This window comes from Asparagus officinalis, chromosome 2, assembly GCF_001876935.1.
Source record: "Asparagus officinalis chromosome 2, Aspof.V1, whole genome shotgun sequence".
Lineage (NCBI taxonomy): Eukaryota > Viridiplantae > Streptophyta > Magnoliopsida > Asparagales > Asparagaceae > Asparagus > Asparagus officinalis.
In genome coordinates, this window is record NC_033795.1 from 28,562,347 (window position 1) to 28,571,240 (window position 8,894).

The following is an 8,894-nucleotide window of genomic DNA, read 5'->3' on the forward strand; positions in this document are numbered from 1 at the left end:
AAAAAAAAAAAAAAAAAACCCAATTAATGTATTCGGGCTCCTCCATGTAGTCATATAGAGGAAAGCTATGGTATTTCCTCATAAGTCATAACCCTAAAACATCCTTCTCCTTTCTAATGACATAGCGCCCCATTAACGTACTGATAGCGAATGTCAGATCCCATTAATAACAATATGATGATAAAATTGGAGGAAAATTTCCTTTTATTTTTCTATATTATGAGCAATAACTCTTTACGTAATATTTTATGGTTTTGCTCTTCAATTATCAATACTTCTATTGTCCTAAAATTCTCTCAATTACTCCTTCTATCTTCCTTTCATTAATGGCTGAGAGGGTGTAGGTCGTAAAAGACGATCCTGAATTTGTATTAACTAAATTGTGTATTACAAATTGGAAATCTATTTTACACAGAAGAAGAGAGAATTGATTCGATCCCTCTTTTGTTTAACGTGGGGTCTTTGGGGGCGAAAGGATGCCTCACTCGATGCTTGAGCCGAGTTTGCTTCCCGTTGACGATTCGAGCAAGGTTGTGAACAAACTTCCTCACGTGGTAGAAGTTTTGACAGAGTTCGAGTAGCCGAGCTAGAATGCTTGAGGGCCGAGTGCACAATTCTCTCAATGCTTTCGTTCTCCTTTTCTCCCCTGCATCCTCTTTTGGTAGCCATTAGTGGCTATTTATAGATGAGAATGGTGTGTAACCGTCTCTTATGAACGTGGGAAGTTGGCACTGTAAATCCCCGTAAATTTTTTAAAAAAATACTAGAGTAAATAGTATTAAATGAGTTACATTACGATAAATATCATTTAATGATGAATAAACATGATAGCAATTTATTTGAGACCAATTAAGAGTATATATGCATTATACACCAATGCAATTCGAATCTGGAAAAACGACCAATTAAGAGTATATATGCATTACACACCGATGTAATTCGAATCTGGAAAAACTCAAAAGACAAAAGTTATATGTCTCTTCTGTAGCTTTCCAATGCATCTTCAACCACCTTATCTGAGGCCGGAAGAAAGAGTTATAGCTAAAATACCAAAGACTATTTTCCCAGTCTGACTGTGTTTCCTGTTTCGGGTTAGATTAGACCTATATATATGTAAACACACCCAAAAGTTCTCCTTTACATAAGATTTGTGAACCCTAGCAGCCACCCTCCCACCTCAAAAATCCTAGAGTATATTTGTGGTGAATTTTGAGAGCTTTGTGAAGCAAATATCGAGAAGAGGGCAAGATTGTCAGCGTTTGGTGAGGGAGAACTTGTTTTCTTGCATCCTTGGGTTTTCCAATAGTATTTTGATGTGAGTTTCATCTCCTTCAATCCCATCCCTATTTTTAATTGATTTTTATTGAGTTTTATTTGGTTTTTATTGAGCCTTAAACCTAGTTTAAGTATAAATATTGTTCTCGTAAGGTATATGGTATAAAGATTCGATCTTTTAGCTTTAAAAAGTTATAAACGAATTCTCTAATGTGAATTTAAGATCTGAAATAAAATTTAATATGAGTTTTTATTGAGTTTTAATGGTTTCCATGATGTTTTTGATGAATATGAATATGTTAGGGTTTAGACAACTTAACTAGATATCATGTTTGTGTTTAATGTAGATAATTAAACCCTAATCACATTAAACAAGATTTTATATTCTATTTTATCTGAATTATGTCAATCTATATGAAATAGAAGTAAACCCATGTTATTCGAAACAGATTTTCAAACTTGGAATTTTCGCCTTTGGTCGGTCAACCGAAGCTCAGGCATCGGTCGACCAATTAGTTCATTTTTGCATGTGCATGTTTTGCACGTTTTATCAGTCAACCGAAGGGTTATTTTCGATCGACTGATTTGTGATGCGATGTTTTGTTGATTGTTGAAACGTGAGGTGTTTGTGAATATGAAGTTCGGGTCCGCACATCGAGACACGTGCTTGGACACTAGAATACACGTATTGAGTTGCGTTTGCACGAGCCGTTGAGGTGCGTAACATATATATTGTGTTGTTCATGATAGAATTTTACATATACATTGAATTTCATAATAGTCGGATGCTTGAGTGGGTTAGTTTGTATGTTGCAATGAGATCGCGACAGACTACACTCAGGGTGGCTAGTTGGTATGTTGCAATGAGACCGTAACATACTACACTCCATGTGCATCATTATTGAGTGGGTTAGTTGTGTGACGTCCCTGGATTCACACAAGGCTGCAGTCTAAGGTGAATCCAAGGATTTCAAATCTGTCATGTACCCACACTATGTAAAAACACGTTTTACCATCACAGTAATATCTCTCTAGTGGAAATAACAATAAGTGTAGGTACAAAACAGGCAAGCTAAAGGTAATAATGAAATGAACATGATTAAATGAAGAGATATCCAATAATATATTCATGTCCCAAATGAAACAAAATGAAATACAACTAATACTGGAATAAATATAAAATGTCTCGATACACAGTCAATTGAAAAGTACATAAGCTCTCTCAGCCCTCAAAATAAAATGCAAGTCTAATAATCAACTAGAAACAAAACTAAATATCTGTGGAGTAGAAACTACTAAAAATAATTGACGGCGACTTTACTGAAAGTTCGTCAACCTGCGACTCTCTGAATCTCTGATCCGCTGCCTGAAAAGAAGTAAAATCAACAGCGTTAGAGAGCTAGCAAGATCATCTCCATCCACCCCGAGGGGAAGGGCTACTAAGTATGATGGATGCTCTACCTATAAGTGCATAGTCTACCTAAATCATTTTACCCTGTACTATATGGAATTTATGTTTAGAAATTTACAACACAAGACTGGTACGTCGAGCGAAATAATCCAAATAAGGAAACTCTCATATATATACCATGTGCCTTAAGTCGTAAATTTCTAAATATAAATTCCAACTAAGAATAATACAATAAAGGAGAACAATATAGAAAGAAATACATCAATCATCTCCAAACAAAATGTCATCCAACTCCTCATACCACCCTTAGTAGACAAAATGGATACCAGTACACTATCCCATGCACCAAAGTTGTAAAAGACCTTCACAATATGTAAAACCCCAAAAAATTGAATATTTTCTAATAAATAATAAATATATTGTATTATAAAAAAATAATATTTACTAATATTTGAGTATTCTAGGAATTGATTTGAGATCAATCCAATGTATATATGTGAATATAGAAGTGATATCATGCACACGTGCACGGGCTTGAATCTGGGAAAAACGATTAGTTAAAAGTATATGCATTTTACATACTGAAACAGTTGGAATATGAAAAAACTTAAAAGAAAATAATTGTAGGCCTTTTCAAGAGTTTTCCAACAAATCTTATATCACCTCATTCCAAGGTCGGACGTGAAAGTTATGGTTAAAATACCGAATGTTATTTTTCTAGTCAGACTAGGTTTCCTGGTTTGGGTCAAACAGATTTGTTTCGGCTTTGCCTCTATAAATACCTGTGTTTTCATGAAATTTTCTCTCTTTTATCATATTTATAAACCCTAGCAGCCACCATCTCCCCTCAAAAATCCTAGATATCTTTTTATGAATTTTGAGAGCTTTGTGGAGCACAATACCGACACGAGGGCGAGATCTTTGACGTGTGACAAGGGAGAACAGGTTGTTTATGCTCGTGGATTGCTTGCTGTTTATTTCAGAGGCTTAGAACAATGTTTGAGACAAGATTATCTTTATCCAAACCCATCCACATAGTTAAATAACTAGTGTAGATGATTAATATGATGTTGAATATGTGTTTTCATGCTTTAATTTTAACCTGAGGTGTTAAAAGTTAGATTTTTGATAATAAATCTTAAACCAATGCTAGATTAATAATCTTTTCTTGCTATTTATGATAGTATCATGATCATAATCATTAGGGTTATTCATAGTTTCATTTATATATGAGAAATTTAAGTGATGTACTAAATATATATTTTCTGCAGAAAACGGCAGCACTTGTATAATCTTTAACTAATATTTTAAGATAGCAAACAAATTCAAACTTTAACCAAACTAGTTCCAAATAAAAGATATATGTATCTAGTTTCTAAAACAGAAAATTATTCTTAAAAAGAGTTTGTATAGAGAATGATATGTTATGTTTACTAACAACATATCATGCAGAAAAACTGCTGCACATGTATAATATTTAACTGGAGATTTGGGATAACAAATGAACTCCAAACTGAACCAACCTTATTTAATTTGAAATATGTGTGAATCTAGTTTTCAAAATAGAAAACCATTTGTAAAAATAGTGTTTCTAGAGAAAGATATGCTCGTTTTACTAACAGAAGTCCCGCCTATTTTCCTGCTCATTTTGTGAAATTGTGTTGCGTCATTTTGAGATGCGTTCACAGAGTGTTGGCCTTCTTGTTTTGATGATGTTTAACAAACAATTTATTACTAATGTTATTTGTCTAGTGTTTGTGCATTCCTATGTTTTGTAGACAAACAACGTTGTTGGAGGATGGATGGAATAGAGCTTCAACGATCATATCCAAAGGAGGTTGGCGGAATGTCGGTGAAGCCTTGCTATTCAAAGTTCAAGATCCAAGTTAAAGCTTCATCCGCGAGATTACCTAGAAGAGCTTATTGAAGATCAAGATCAAGCTTGGGTAATTTAGTTTAGGATTTATATTATGTGTGTTAGTACTTTAAGCTCAATCATATACACACATACACACTTTGGTTTTGGTTTTGTATATATACAGTTATATATATACATATATGTTTTTGGTTTAATAGGTTTCGAGTTTATATATGAAACAAATAAATAAAATTGGAAAATACTATTTTGTTTCACGTTTATGTGCCTATATATGATTTCGTCTTTAACAAGTTATATTTAATGAAATCATATTTAGTGTTTTTGAATATATTGCATAGAATATGCAATTTTATGAAAATATTGTTTTTCTAGGTTATAGACTTCATAACAACATGTTATATCTTTTATCAAGTCTATACAATCATTTCATAAAGTTTCAAAATGTTGTTTAAGTCAAAATATCAAAATATCAATTTTCAGGTTTACATGTTTTTGAACTATTTTGTAAAATGATGATATTTTTCATTTGGGAAGTCCTTTTTCGAAACCAGTCATTGTAGCATGTTTATTATCATGTCTACAATCATTCCCCAAAGTTTTACATTTTTTGGAATTTATTTGATATTTTTAAACAGCATTTCAAAATCAGATAAACAGTTTTCATATCAGTTTTCGGTCGACCGCACCGGTCGACCGAACCTGAGGTCAAAAGTTCACTGGGCTGACAGATAGCTGTCGGTCGACCGGTCCGGTCGACCGATGAAAATTTTCGGTCGACCGACGAATTTTCCGGTCGACCGACGATGTTGTTTTCAGCTTCCAACGGCTAGTTTTTTGACCGTTGCCTTGGGGCTGTTTTGTCTTTTGCTCTGGTTTCTTGGCTGAGTTGTGAGAGGGTATAAATTCTCCCTCACTCTTGTCATTTATTGGAGAAGTTTTCTAAACTCAATCTAGCTTTTCATTTTATTGTTTGATTATTATTTTATTAAGCTAGTGTTTATATTGAGTTTAGTTGATTTTAATTATCTCTTTGTACACACACAACCATTGAGCTTATTGTATTTACATTCATAGTATATTTAGGGTTGTGGGTTTGTGACATTAAGAGTAAGCTTAATTGAGTTCTCACCTTGTTTAGAGAAAAAATCAATTGATTTATATTGTGCTTAATTGTGAGGATTCACTTGTAATACACTTGTACACCGAGAGAAGTGTGTGGTGAGAGACGGGGTCGAATCCAAGAGGAGTGGCGTCGGTTGACGTGCCTAGAGAGAGGTTGTAACCGAGCACTTGAGGAGGAGGACACGGGCTAGGACCAACACTTAGTGTGTGAGGTGTGATTACATAGTGATTGTATTGTGAGGTGTAAACGTTGTTCGGGTGAACGTAGAAAACCCGGTTGTGATAGTGGAGATCTCCTCGAGGTGAGGAGCGGGGACGTAGGTCGTGGGGACCGAACCTCGTAAACATATCCTTTGTTTGTGATTGCATTGGCGCACTTGTTTTCATATTCATATCTTACATCGCCATTGTGTATTGCTTGTTGATCATTTTGCCCTATCACATTTGTAGTTAATTTGTTTACCCTTCTTGTTAGTTTTATATCCTTGCACATACATTGTCTATATCTCTTTGTTAGGATATATCTTATTGTTTATATATCCTTGCATATATTTCTATCATATAGGATATATCACCTTGTGTATATTGCATATTCTTGCACATAACTCTTTGTATATCTATCTTGCAAGAATATATTTGTTAATTAGTTTTAATTGGCATATAATCAGATTAGATTATCATAAGACCCTAATCACCCCCCTCTAGGGTCTAAAATTGGTATCAGAGCTTGGTGCTCTTTAATTTAAAGGTCTAACCGCCTTGAGTTAAAGATCCAAGTTATCTTATTTGTGCTAATCTAGTTATGATTACATTAGTCTTGCTTGCATATTTTCACATATATATCATGAATATGAATATATTTCGTTTAGGCTATGAATCAAATATTGCTCCTAAATTCATTAATTTCCCCTATGCACAATGGGCTTCTAGATTTAAACTATTTGTTGAATCTAGAAATATTGACTTATGGAAAATTATTGATTGTGCTTATATTGTGCCCACATTAGAGAAATCTAAGTGGAGCAATCATGATAATAAAATGTTTAATATGAACAAGCTTTTGTTAGAATATTTGCTTAATGCCTTTGACTCATCATTTTCTAACAAATTTGTTCATTTTGATAGTGCTTACAATTTATGGAAATTCATAGAAGCACATCAAGGCAACTTGGAGGAAATCCGACGTAGTTTGGAGGATTGTTCTTCAAGTGAGTGTGGAGCATCATCATGCACACGGCCACTAGGCGATAGCCCTAGTGTGGTAAGCGATTCGGAATCCGATAGTGATATATCCATCAATGAACTCGCTTGTGCATATGATAGATTAATGCATGCCTATACTAAGTTGCATAATAATTTTATAGATTTGAAAAGCAAGCATGTTAATTTGAAATCCGATCATGAGTTGCTAGGTTCCAAATTTGATATCATTGCAAAAGAAAATATTGTGCTTAAAGAAAACAATGACTTATTAAATTTGGAAAATAAAAAATTGACCTCATCCATTTCTAGCTTATCTCATGCTAAGAACAATGCCATATTAGAAGTAGAGAACATTAGAAATGAGTTTAATTCTTTTACAAATGATCATATATGTTCTACTTCTAATGCTAATGCATATGTGCCTAATGATGAGTTGAATAATATTAAAAATAGAATATCATCTTTAGAAGATTCACTTTAATCCTTCTTGTGCATCTCATAAGGCTTCTTCATCACATGCACATGCACATGCACACTCTCATAAAGTTCATCATATGCATGCTCATGTGTATTCATGTGATCTTTGTGGTCGTTTTGGTCATTTGGCCAAATATTGTTTCGATTTGAAAAAGAAATCTAATTTGCCAAATGTTTCTAGTAGACCACATACTTTTAAATGTGATGTTTTGTTATGATTTGAAAAAATGTTCAAACTTGCCAAATTCTTCAAGTAAACCACCTTTGTTTAATAAGGTTTCTCATTTGCAAAATAAATTTAAAAGACAATGTTTAGTTGCAAATGATTTCCGTGCACGCTCACTTGGTCAACACAAATCTTTTCACTCTTTTCATTGCACGAATTGCAATCGAAAGGGTTATTTGAATGAATATTGTTTTGACCGTGCTAGTGCACCATATGTGCCCAAGAGGGTTCATAACCTTAGGGCTTTGAGCCTTATTGATAGGGGTCATGTCCCTAACCAATCCGGCACCAAAAATTCTTGGGTGCCAAAATGATTTTTAAACCAAGAAAAATGATATTTTTACCAAGAACTTTAGTGCTCTTAGTTTTCTTTTTCTTGGTTTTGTAAATTGTTTTAAAATCTTTTTGTTATGAAAACAATTTTTCTTTTATCAAATCTTTTGTTTTCATAATTATTAGTCTTGATTTTGATGAGCGGTTTGTGTTTATATAACCCTCCGGATTTATTGAGTGTTTATTTCCAAATCAAGTTTACCGGATGCTAAAATGATTGTATGGGTTGGAACAAGCTCAAGAGCTTGATATAATTGTTGCCTCTCTTAAAAATTGTGTTTTGATTTGTTGCTTTTGAATTCATTATAATTCACTTATATGATGATATTTATGTGTTTGTGCTAATGGATCATCTATTCGTGCTTTATAATGTATTCTATGAGTGGTTTGATCAAGTTATGTAAAGAAAATTTTTCTTTATTGATCAAACATTGTTTTTGAATATAAACTTTGATTTATGATTTCTTTTGGTTGAATTGTTTTCATTTGAAAACTTTTTGCATGATTCTCATGTTCCTCTTCTTTTGATTTCATAAATCTATTCTTTTATATGGTTTTTATATTTTTTGTGTTAATGAGACACTATTTTCATATTGACATATTTATATGTGTTCTCATTATCTTCATGTATGTGAGTAAATTTTTAGCATATTCATGTATGCTTGCTCACATATGTTTTGCCATGATCTTTATCGCATATATTATATATGGCTTTTTGATAGGGGGAGCAATCCCTATACTTGTTTGATACTCACCTATGCTTATTGATAGGGAGAGCTTTCGCTCTCTTAATCCTTTTGTCCCCTTTTTGATGTTGTCAAAGGGGGAGAAATTTTGTGAGTATACATTTATATGCATGTGTATTATCTTGTATATGTTCATTTCCTTCATGCATATTCTTTTTTAAATTGTTTGTCATCATCAAAAAGGGGGAGATTGTCGGCCTTCTTGTTTTGATGATGTTTAAC